The sequence below is a fragment of the Gossypium hirsutum genome, chromosome D13, assembly GCF_007990345.1.
Source record: "Gossypium hirsutum isolate 1008001.06 chromosome D13, Gossypium_hirsutum_v2.1, whole genome shotgun sequence".
Classification (NCBI taxonomy): domain Eukaryota; kingdom Viridiplantae; phylum Streptophyta; class Magnoliopsida; order Malvales; family Malvaceae; genus Gossypium; species Gossypium hirsutum.
The window spans coordinates 11,032,774-11,045,305 of record NC_053449.1 but is presented as its reverse complement, the minus strand read 5'-3'; the positions used below and the strand labels follow the sequence as shown (position 1 = coordinate 11,045,305).

Here is a 12,532-nt window from a genome sequence, read left to right as displayed (position 1 = left end):
CTACTTAACCCTCAATACATATGGCCAGACGTCTATAGTCGTGCAATGCAGGACCAAAGAAAAAGGGTAAATACAAATTAAAATTTAAAGCTTGGTGGTTTGTACTAAGGTTCGTCAAGAAGTGTCAACAGGCTCAAAGATCAGTACTAAAGGTGAAATATAAATCAGACAGTTTTTTGGCTGAGGATGTGTTCCAAACAATACCTTAGGTCATCCATAAATAGCTCAACATCCATAAACTTAATCAACCAAACAATTACAAATTCAACTATTTATCATTCATACTATCATGCTCGTTTCCTTGTATTTTCTATATCACTTGGTACAACTAATTGCTTAATACCTATTTACAGTGTAACATATAGAAATTTAGTTGTCTAATGCTCAAAAATTTAAAATCACCTACCATTATTCCAAATTTATTTGTAAATTTTTAAGTAACCTATGTACATGCTCCTAACCAATCACTTGTATATCTACAAGCTCAAGCACACAAAAGAAAAAAAATCAACTTTCAAGCAACCTATGTACATGCTCCTAACCAATCACTTGTATATTTACAAGCTCAAGCACACAAAAGAAAAAAAATCAATGAAAAAAAATTTCCTATGTTAGCCCACACACTTTAGTTGACACATTGTCCTCAATGTGTAGCCTATGAAAAGATAAGGAAAGAAGTTACTCGACTAATCATGATTGGTTCAACTCTTATTGGTGGGTGCTTCTTCCTTTGCTAGTATAAAGTTTAAATTATTTGTCTCTTTTGGGTTCCCACATAGAAAACTTAAACAAAATGTAATCAAGCTGAAACCTATTATTAGTCTTACTCCTAAAAAGTTAAAATCATCTAGAAATTAATACAAGTCTTTCTAAAAACAAAATAAAAATGCTTAATCCTTCTCCTCCTCATCCCACTGTAGTGGTCGCCTCATTTCTATTAGAGCTTTGCCTTTTCCTTTTACATATGTTCGGCGAGAGCTCTTACTTGTTGAAGGCACATGTCGAGTTGGGCTTCGTATAAGAGGCCCTTTTAGTGTAACAAATTGTGTCTGAAATGTCGTTTCATATTCGTCCTCCATTCCAAGGTACTTTTGAGGAGCACCTTCCTCCTCAAGATTAGCCCCATCATCTTGGTAAGTTGGAGTTGGCCTGAACATACATGGGAGATAATTTGGAGCATGTAACTCGTTCATCCTTGCGAATTCTTGAAGTACTTGTTATGTTTCTTGCATCCATCAAATCATTGCGTCAAGTTTTTCATCTATGTCTCCGCGTACTCCATTCAAATGATCTTTTTGTTTGAGTGATGTTGGTACATCCATTTTCTTCTTCCTTCTTTGATATCATACAATTATTTGCTTCCATTGAAGCTCAACATACTGGGTATATAATGTATCTTCGATGATACTTCTCGTAGATTTCATAAAATGCTCGTTTTCGTTCATTGGCACTTATGTTTGGTGGCATAGAGCCGTTATGAGGTGGGGGAAGAAAAGTCTAACTTTTTGGCTTTGTAGACACTACTTCATTTCTCAAAAGATGCAATGACCTACATAGACTTGTCTACACTATAGAATATTATATAAAAAATTGCTCGAAATAAATTAATATTAGAAACATTCAATGCGGGTACGACTCGTGCGAACTTTAGTGTCTGGCCTATAGTTCTAGCTATCCCTGCCTTGTGTTAAAAATTTTATAACATCTTCCATGTTAATGTTTCAAAAAATTTTTAAGTCCGTATTATTAATAAAATACTTCTCGTAAAATGGAATGTTATAAAATTCACATATATCATTAGGGGAGATTGGAAAGTCTTCCTTCTTGTACTTCAACATTAGGTATTACTACATTATAGCCCCGTTTAGTCATTTGGTCCTTAAGGGATGCATAAAATTCTTGAACCACAAGTACGTTTGCATTATTCGTGGGAGTAATGCAAAATGGCTCCCATTGATGATAACAGACCAAAGTCCAGATTTCTTTGTAGTGGATCATTGAGGGTTCAAATCTTTATTCCTGAATTAGTTGTCTCCCTTGTGAGTCAAGAAAATAATTTTCAATATTGGCATTATGGAATCATATAGGGTCGAAAACATGTAGGGTTGAAAACATGTTGGGTTTCTAGAACATAAGTGGAATCATACGGGGTCGAAAACATGTAGGGTTGAAAACATGTGGGGTTTCTAGAACATGAGTTCTCTTGTTCTTTCTAGGAGGCATAGTATAAACAATGTTTCTAATAATATGAATAGTAATCAATAATACACTAGAAAAGTTTGAGAAGACTTGACCCTCAACTTTTAGACTTGTTTGCACTACCTCTTGATGATAACTCCTTCTAATGTATCTTCTTGAATTGGGAATGAGGGATTAGGGCTTAAGTTTTGAGGAGAGGAAGAGTTTTGGAGGTTAAGGATTTTATAGAGGTTTTAGAGGATTTTAAATGTTAGAATGAAGTTGGATTAAGGTAGAAAGGTGTTTTCATTTGTAATAGGGTGCTTTTTTAGTGTTAATAGTTAAGTAAATTAAGGATTATTCTGCCGGGTTGCACAACCAGGTTGGGTTAACCATACAGAAAATTACAGTGGTGTCGCGACACAAGGGTTCCGTATCGTGACATCCTTAGCATATTACCCTTTTCGCGATAGTGGAGCTCGATGTCGCAACACACCCTACAGTTTTGAAATTCTGAAAAACTATTTTCTACATCGTGACACAGGCTAGTGATGACGTGACCTGGGTCAATGTATGAACTTTCTTCATTGCTGCTCTTGATGTTGCAACATAAAATTGTCTTTGTCACGACATTAGGCTTTTTCCCAAATATCTACCTTCAAAATGCTTTCTAGATCTTGTTAGACTTGTCTTTAACCTACATTAACAATTAGGTTAGCAGAATATACCATTAGTATAATTAGTAATAATCAAATGATTGGAAAATGTTAGGTCTTGCTGCCGAACTCGTCCGTCAGCTCAATCAATCTGCACCAATGAGCTCCATTTAATTTGTTTCTGTCTATATTTGTCCAACACCCATCATGCCATTCTATTTTTCTATGGTTGTTTCTTTTTCTAAATTTACCTTTTTGGCCTACTTTAACGACTGACAACTCTGTCAACAGGTCATAACTATTAATGATTTAGAAAGCCGCGTAATTATACAACCACTTTAGCATGCACTTAGCGTTCTTACTTCACAAAAAGGTCGAAAAATATGGTTCAAACTTGCCGCTTATTATGTCTTTGCTCATCTCATCGCTTTAGAATAGTTTTTCAGGTGTACTTGAGATGATGATTGGTACCGGTGTTGACGAAAGGTTTAGCAAAGGTGTTTTCACTAAGTCTTTTAGATTCTAAATTTGCAGATTTTTTAATTCATTCATTTGTGGTCTCTCCATGTGTTTACAGGTAACTTCCTTGCATGGCTCTTGTAATGCCCGAACATTACGTGATGCTTCAAAGTCAAGACCTATGCTCATTAGTTGCCTCGTTTGACCCAGTCTTGCTTTACGATCATGGATTTTGTCTATATATACTCCTCAAATTTTGTTTAGCGTTTAAAAAAAATTTATGCCATCAAATCTTTGAGGTTCTTAGTTTAGGACTACTTTTATACAAAGGGAATTCAATTTATGTTCACCAGTTTGGTCTAGTAGTATCTTTATATTTTGCTCTGAAAATTCCCGAATCGACTGACACTCTTCTACTAGATCAGCCTTAAGTACCATGGTCTCAATTGGTTGGTCTACACTGTGCTGCTATTGTGTTACGACCTTACGAGTGGAACCTAAAATTTCTGAGACAATGAGTTACATGCTGATCTAATTTTGAGGTTCGCTGACCATTTCCTCTACTAGCTCTATATCTTTTTCTTTATCAGTTGCATTTAATTTGTCTGAATGTTCTTCTGTCTGCTGAGATAGATAGTAGTGTGGGATTTCTCCTTTTTCAAAAGCATCAACAGCGACATTCTCTTCTTTATTCAATTCTAGACTTAACACTTCTCGGTACATTTCTGATGGCATATCATCATGGTCATTATCATATTGGGAGAGAACCAGGGTTTCTCCTCGGGGTTGAATTAATTCAAGCACTAGTAATCATTGATTCTCTTGGATCTTCCAATCTTCGTAGACTTCTTCTTCATAAATATATTCATCATAGTTGAAGTCTTCAATAGACCACATATAATAAAAGTCATCCATGACTTTGTCCTGCCTGATTATTTGGTTAACGATGTCTAAGATTCCAAAAAACAAATGTTAAAAGTGTTGATTGAAAAAAATGGAAGTAGTAACTATAACCTACAAATTTCCTAATTATTCTTTTAAAATGAAAAAAATTAAAATCGCTCTATTGTTGCCTCTCTAACAACGGGGCCAATAACTTGATCGCCTCTAGACGTACTACTGTCCAAAGTGTGAATACTATAATAAAATATATAACGACAAGGTAGTGTCCCTAAGTATACGAGCCGAGTTGTAATATAGTTTTACAAAAAAGTAAGTGAATGCTCCGATTATCGTATCCAAGGGAGGTGAGTATAGAGAAAATCAAATCTCGATTATGGGTGATTAGCTCACTTCGATAATCCCTATCAACTATTGCTTCGGGTTCATCGTCAATCATCTAATCGCTACCCTAGTAGGACCTTCTGATTTTCCATCAAAAAAATGAGTCAGCAAGAACTACTTATCTTCTAACCTCACAGTCTAGACTAGCATAGGATGAAGGTGTTCAAAAATGGGCAATACCAATTTTGAGTTAATTCCCACCTTGATGACTTCCTGGGGTTGTCAGGCCTAAGGTTTGTTTCCCGTTATTCCTTTCCCAAATAGTTGATCCGTTCAGTAACCTTATAAAACAATTAATAGATTATACCTTTACTCGCTAATCCCTCACAAAGGGATTAATTCCTCATGGCTTTCATAAACAACATGGAGTAGGTGGAAGAATCATAATGAATGAATTAAAGTAGAGAGTTTAAGAAAATCCTGATTGATATTAATAATAAACGTGAATCCACAGATGTTGATCTCTTTCACAAATCAAATCTCTTGAAAGAAAGCGAAGAACAAATAAGCTAAACCCTAAAAAACCTAAGAAAGTAAGAAAACAAAACTAAAACTAAATAGAGAATCTAACCTAATTGAATGATGTCTATCACATGTGCTGAAGGAGCTTATTTATAGCCTTCAATTGGCCGTCATCCTTAACCCTAGGCAGGCTGAAGTTTCCTAGCTTTAAGTTTGGTCGTATGGACCAAAACACTCCTGCTTCATGTTTAACTTCTGTCCAAGAGTTGATATCGTAACACACTAGGACCTGTGCCACGATAGAGGTGTTAGTATACTCCACCTTGAGACGTCTTCAGGGGTATGTCGTGACACCCTCAGTGTGTGTCACAACATCGAAGGTATTTTTGTACTTTTTGCATTCTACTTTCTATGTTGCGACATCGGGTCTCTCGTGTTGCAACATAGCATCTAGTATCGGTCTAAAATGCCTTGTAATCGTCTCTTACACACTCACAAGGTATGTTGGCTTTCCCTTAGTCCTCATTCAGCCCTTAAGGTCAATAAAAGACTCAATTTGCATATTTTATTGAATGTAACTAAAGCTAACAAAACATAACTAAAATATAATGAAAATTCTTGTATTCAAGCTCCTTAAGTGTGAAAACTAGTTTAATCTACTACAACGAATTACAGCAGATCAAGTACCAATGCTAGTTTCATTGTGAGTATAGTAATTAGGACCCCTCTATTTACGGTAACCAGGTTTTGTCCATATTGGAATCTTATTTATATTTGTATTTACAATTGTAGACCATTGATGAAGATATTTTGAAAGGGTATGACACGTTTCAAGTTTCTATGGGAATATGGATCATATATGTAAATAAATATTAGTTAAATTGACTAGAGAGAGGGAGATGTTTTATCTTCTTCTTTCCTTTAAAAATGTTGTTGTGGCTTTCTTTGGAAGCCGTCTACGGTTTGCTGCCATTGGGTTGTAACTAAAGATCGTACTTAAAGTATAAGATTACTTCATATTCTAGTGAGTATTTTAGTTATGTAGGTGGAATTCTGAATAGTAAGTTATTAAATTTGGTTGAACGTTAAGATTAAAGAAAAAAGGGCTTTGTATGGGGTTGTCCATGTTTGAGAAATGGTTAAAGGTATGTGAATGGGTTTTGATGATGTTTTTGTGTTCCTTGAGTAGTGATTTCTTGTTAGATGGTTGGATCTGGAGTTTTGAACGATAATAGGTGAGGATCAAGTGAGTTTCTACACTAACCCTTCTTTATATTTTTTGTTCATACTGAAATATATCTATATAAAATTAATTAAACTATGAATCTAAAATCATGGATAGTATGGAAATCATACTTATACAAATAATGGGATGAAGGTATGTGTGTAGGATATGAATTCTGAGAATTTCATATTTGTGAAGGAATGGGGAGTGAGTTAATATTAAGTTAAAGAATAAGTAGCCAGGGCAAATATGAGTTCTCTCATGAGGACTCCTATAAAACTTTTAGATAATTCATTTATAATTTAAGTTCTAGAAGAAATGAATGAGTGCATGAATGATCGTTGAGGATAGCATGAACATAAAGTGAGTTATGTGCATGAATGACCATAGGCATCCATCAAACTAATTTTGGCAAGCATATAAAATCATGGTATGCAAATTATGTCAATTATATTATAAGATGGGTCTTTCCCGCACAGACATCTTGGCAACAAAAAAAGAGGATAGCCCATGAATCAAAAATTATATTTGGAAGGAACCATATATGTTTCGCCAATGTGCGGATCAATTAGTTCGGAGGTGTATAGTGGAAGAAGAGAAAGACATGATCTGTCGTAATTCAGTGTAGCAGATTAAACTAGTTTCCGCACTTAAGGAGCTTGAATACAAGCATTTCCATTACATTTTAGTTAAGGTTCTTTAGTTTTAATTATATCTAATAAAATGTGTGAATTGAGTCTTTTATTGACCTTAAGGGCTGAAGGACGCCTAAGGGAGAGCTAACGTACTTCGTGAATATGCATGAGACCATTAAAAGGAATTTTAAGCCGATGCTGGACGTTATGTCGCAACACGAGAGGTTTGATGTCGCAACATAGAAAGCAAAATGGAGAAAATATGAAACTGCATTCGATGTCGCGACATTGAATAAGGGCATTGGAAACACGAAAATATACACACTTTTTCATGCCCTTTTTAACTCAAATTAATGCAGTTTCGATAAAATTCTTGTCGAAAAATATATAATAATTATAAAACAATTAAATTATATCTAAATTATTAACATGTTGAATTTTAATTAATATTATAATAAATTTATCATTTTTGATAGATTTGCACAAAGGGCAAAAATTGGCTCGGCAGACACTACTAGAAGCACAAAACTGAGAAGCGATTTTTGAATCATCAAGGCGAACTAATTTTTTAGCTGAAGACGATCCAAATTATGAATATTAATTCATAATATAATTAATTTTAATTTTAATCCAATTTATTTTGGGTTAAATAATTATTATTAATTAATTATGAAAAGAGGCCCAGTTGAGCTGAACCGAGAAAACCAATCCAATCGAGCATTGGGCATCCCAAAACTGTCCCACATGCTCACCCAATCAACTTGTTTGGCTGATTATTTGGCTGGCAAAGTATCCCTTAAAGACTCCTTGAATTTGCATTCAAATGCCTTCACTATTCATGCCTTTCTAGATTTTCCCTTACTTAAAATAGCAAGTTTAAAACCTTCAAACTTGTCACATGTGTGGCCGGACATGGGAGGACTCTATGGCTGCAGATTTTTGCTATTTTTAGCAGCCTACTCAACCTATAAAAACCCCCCTTGGCTACTCATTTGAAACTCATCTCAAAATCATTCATTCTTCACTTCTCTCTCACTTTTTTCTCTTTATTGTTCTTCATTTTTTCCCCATTCCCTTGTCGATTTCACCTCTTGAAAAGAGTCCTTCAACCACCATTTGGAGCAGCATTCAAGTGTTTGTGGAAGCCTCAGTTCAATAAGAACAAGCGGAGAAGGAGAAGCGAAGCAAACTAGTCAAGCCTCGGAGAAACACTGGATTTGATTATTTTTCCTTATCCTTTTAATTTTATTGTTATTGTTATGAACATGTCTATGAATATTTTTGATGTTGATATGTTTAATTTAATTAACATGGATTAAATTTAATTAGTGTTAGGTTGATTGCATTCGTCGACTTGAATTATTAAAATTGTGTTTGGGTTGTTATAGGCCTTGGTAAGATGTTTGATTAAGTAAAACCATGACTAAATTATTCTTACATTACAATTGTAAAGTAACTAATGAATTAATTATTTAAATGGATTGAAATTTTAATTAATTGACACGATATTTAATCAGTGCATGTTTAATCAACTAAGGTAGCTGAGGGTTAAATTAGCAACGGTATCTAACGATACATTAGCCTTGCATAACTTGCAAGATTATTGTGATTAAACTGTTTCAAGGTAGAAATGCATTGTTACCTCACTTAATCTTTTATGTGCTTATAAAAATTGAATTAATTGTTTGAATTGGCATAGAGATATGTACAACAGATTATTTTGATTTCATAAGTATGTATGTGCATTAACACATTTTCTTATTAAAATTTGTATAATCGGTTGAATTGACATAGAGATATAGTTAAGAGATAAATGGATTTTGGTAGGTGAGTCTGTTCATAAGTTAGCAAATTACCGAGTTGCCGTGAATTTATTCGTAACAACATGAATATTAGTTTAATAATTTTAAGTTAAGAAATTTAATTAATCTAACACAATTATGTCATCTTGATTAAAATCATATTTCGAAATCGTGCATTGGAACTTTTATTTTATTTTTTGGCATAATTGTAAAAAAAAACCCTCAACGTTTGGAGGCTTTTGGTTCTGTGCCCTTAACATTTTTATTTTTTGATTGACACCCTCAACGTTACAATTTTTAAAAAAATCAACCCAGTTTTAATGGTCAACATGAGTTGACTGTTAATCAAACTGTAGGTCAACATAATAGCCCATGTGCCATGCCACATAAGCATACGATGTCATAGATGACGTCATCTATGTAACAAAATTTTTTCTCTCATTTTCTCTCTTGCCAAACACCACTTTTTTTCTTCAAAACATATGGTTGGCTCATTTCATCTACAAGAATTTCCATTACCATGATTATAATCATGCTTTTGTGTAATTTTTGTAAACCCACGCCACACTTTTAGCTTAAAATTATTGTTTTTTTCCCTCCATTGTCGGCTACCATTTTTTCTCTCTCATTTTCTCTCTTGCCAAGCACCATTTTTCTTCTTCAAAACACATGGTTGGCTAATTTCATCTACAAGAATTTCCATCACCATGATTATAATCATGCTTTTGTGCAATTTTTGTAAACCCATACAACACTTTCAACTTAAAATCATTTTCCCCCACTATCAGCTGCCATTTTTTCTCTTATTTTCTCTCTTGTCAAACACCATTTTTCTTCTTCAAAACACAACATGTGGTTACTTCTTTAATTTTGGGTTCAAGCAAAGCTAAACCCTATTCAACATTCACGTGTAAGCTTTTCTTGTTCTCTAAAATCTATTTAGTTTCTATTACTGGGTTTTCAAAAACCAATTATTTAGTGATCAAATTTTGTTTGTTTTGTTGGTTTATTTTGAGTTCTGATTAGTTTTTTAAATTAGGTTTTTTAAAATGAGGAAACCAACAAAAGAATTAGAGATGAACACAGAGTCAATCGGTCAAAACTTGATAAAAAATCAATGGCTGGAATCAAAAATTAAAGGGGAAGAGAGAAACAGGGAAGAAGAAAGAAAATGGAAACAAAATGAAAAATAAAGTTAAATAGATGACATCATATATGATATCGTGCACTTATGTGGCATGCCACATGGGCTACTATGTTGACCTACAGTTTGATTAACAGTCAACTCATGTAGACCATTAGAAGAGAGCTGATTTTTGAAAAAATCGTAATGTTGAGGGTGTAAATCAAAAAATAAAAAGGTCAAGGGCACAAAACCAAAAGCCCTCAAACGTTGCGGTTTTTTTACAATTATGCCTTACTTTTATTTATTTTACTTAGTTTAAATCCTAGTTTTTAACTACCTCCTCAAATCAAAATATTTTTCTTCAACAAAGTGTTTTTAAAATTACATTCATAAAAAATTCTTTTCACAGTCCCTATAGGTACGATAACTCGACATTTACTTGTCACTTTATTACTTGTTGCGGTTGTGTACACTTGCACATTTCCGTCATTCCATGTGTCATGACATAGCCCTGAAGACATCCCAAGGAGGAGCCTACTAACTTTTATGTTGCGACATAGGCCCTGTTGTGTCACGACACCGACTTTGGGATGGAAAATAAATACGAAATAGAGGCGTTTTGGTCTGCACAATCGAACTTAAAGCCCAGGAACATCAACTAACCTAGAGTTAATGACGACTACCACTTAAAGGCTATAAATAGTTTCCTTTGGAACATGATATGGACACCATTCCATTAACCTAGATTCTCTCTTTAGATTTAGTTTCATTTTCTTTCTTTCATAGGTTTTTTAGAGTTTAGTTTATTTGTTCGTGGCTTTCTTTCAAGAGATATAATTTGTAAAGACGACCAACTTCTAAGGGTTTGTGTTATTATTTATATAAATCAGGCTTTTCTTAAACTCTACACTTCAATTCATTCACCATGTTTTATTCTTCCATCTATTCCATGTTGTTTATGAAATTCATGAGGAACTAATCCTTTTATGGGGATTAGCGAGTAAAGGCATGATCTATTAACTATTTTGTAGGGTTACTCAATGGATCAGTTGCTTAGGAAATGAAGAGCGTGAGGCAAAAACTAGGCATGAAAACCTGGGGAAGTCATCAAGATGGGAATTAACCCAAAATTGGTATTACCCATCCATGAACATCTTCACCCCAAGCTAGTCTAGATTGTAAGGTTAGAAGATAAGTAGTCCTTCCTAACTCATTGTTAATGGAAGATCGAAAGATTCTGCTAAGGTAGCAACTAGTTGGTTGACAAGGAACCCAAAACGATAGTTGATTGGGATTGCCGAAGCAAGCTAATCACCACCTATCATCAGATTTGATTCCTTCTACTTTTTCTATCTATTGAAATTTAGTTTTCTTTTATGTTATTTTGTTATTATTATTTGTACTATAAAAATCCCAAAATATCATACTTATATTTTCATACTATAACTTGATTAAAGTATTAATTATATTTTTTAGTGTTTAGGTTAAAATTGATCTAGCCCTCCCCTCTTTTGGGTACGATCGTCGGAGTACTCACCCAATCCGTTGTAAAACTATATTACAAATAGACCTATATGCTTGCGGATACCACCTCGTAATTCTATATTTTAATGCAATATTCACATTTTGGACATTAGTACGTCTAGAGGCAATCAAGTTGTTGGCGCCGTTGCCAGGGAGGCAACGTTACTAGGTTAATTTTAAGTTTTTCACTTTAATAGAATAATTGGGAAATTTGTATCTTATAGATACAATTTTATTTTATTTATTGTTACTTATCTCTTCTTCCTTTGTTTAGTGTATGACTCGTAGTAGGGGCACACCTATTCTAGCAACCACCAAACCAGAGAGAATAATCCGAAGAAATCATCGACAACAACAACAACAACAGCGGCAGATGCAAGATCCACCACCACCAGCTACAGGTAATGTACCTTGTGAAAATCCATTATTTGGTGATGTTAACGATAACGCCCTAGGAAACCCACCAGCACATAGCTTCCTACAAACATTCATATGGCTCGGAACGAAAGAACTTTAAGGGGTTATGCCTTACCAAGCCTGGACATGGTTCAAGAAAGTATAACAAGGCTGAATATTACATCTAATAATTTTGAGATAAAACTGAATATGATTCAAATGATCCAAAAAAATTTTCAGTTTAGGGGCATTATGACAGAGCACCCTAATGAACATTTAAAATGGTTTCTTCAACTTTGCGATACTTTTAAATATAACAAGGTCACTGATGATGCTATTCGTCTTTGGTTGTTCCCCTTTTCCTTGATCTATAATGCTTTTTCATGTTTAGACTCGCAGACACCAGGATCTATCACAACATGGGATGAATTCGTTGGAAAATTCTGAAAAAAGTTCTTCCTGATTAGCAAAGCAGTTTAGTTGAGAAGAGAGATTAATATCTTTAGATAGATGGAGGGAGAAAGTTTCTATTGGGCGTTGGAACGTTTGAAAATGTTGATTCAAAAATTCCCACACCATGGATTCCCTGAGTGGATGCGACTATAAGTATTTTATAATGGGTTGGATGCAAATGTATGATTTGGATTAGATAAAGCAGAAAGAGTAGCCCTTATGAACAAAACGTACGAGGATGCATACGAAATCATTGAGAACATGGCACTAAACTCCTTTCAGTGGCCAATTGAATGATTCATATATGGTCAGAAACCCGCTACGGTAAAAGC

General features: G+C 34.3%; 1 non-coding gene across 1 annotated transcript; it reads right to left on the bottom strand.

Annotated features, from left to right (window-relative positions):
* Positions 1-12,225: 12,225 nt before the first annotated feature.
* Positions 12,226-12,331, bottom strand: LOC121225991 (small nucleolar RNA R71). The gene has a single exon (XR_005923891.1). It is a non-coding gene; the product is annotated as a small nucleolar RNA R71 (small nucleolar RNA).
* Between the last annotated feature and the right edge of the window lie 201 nt (positions 12,332-12,532).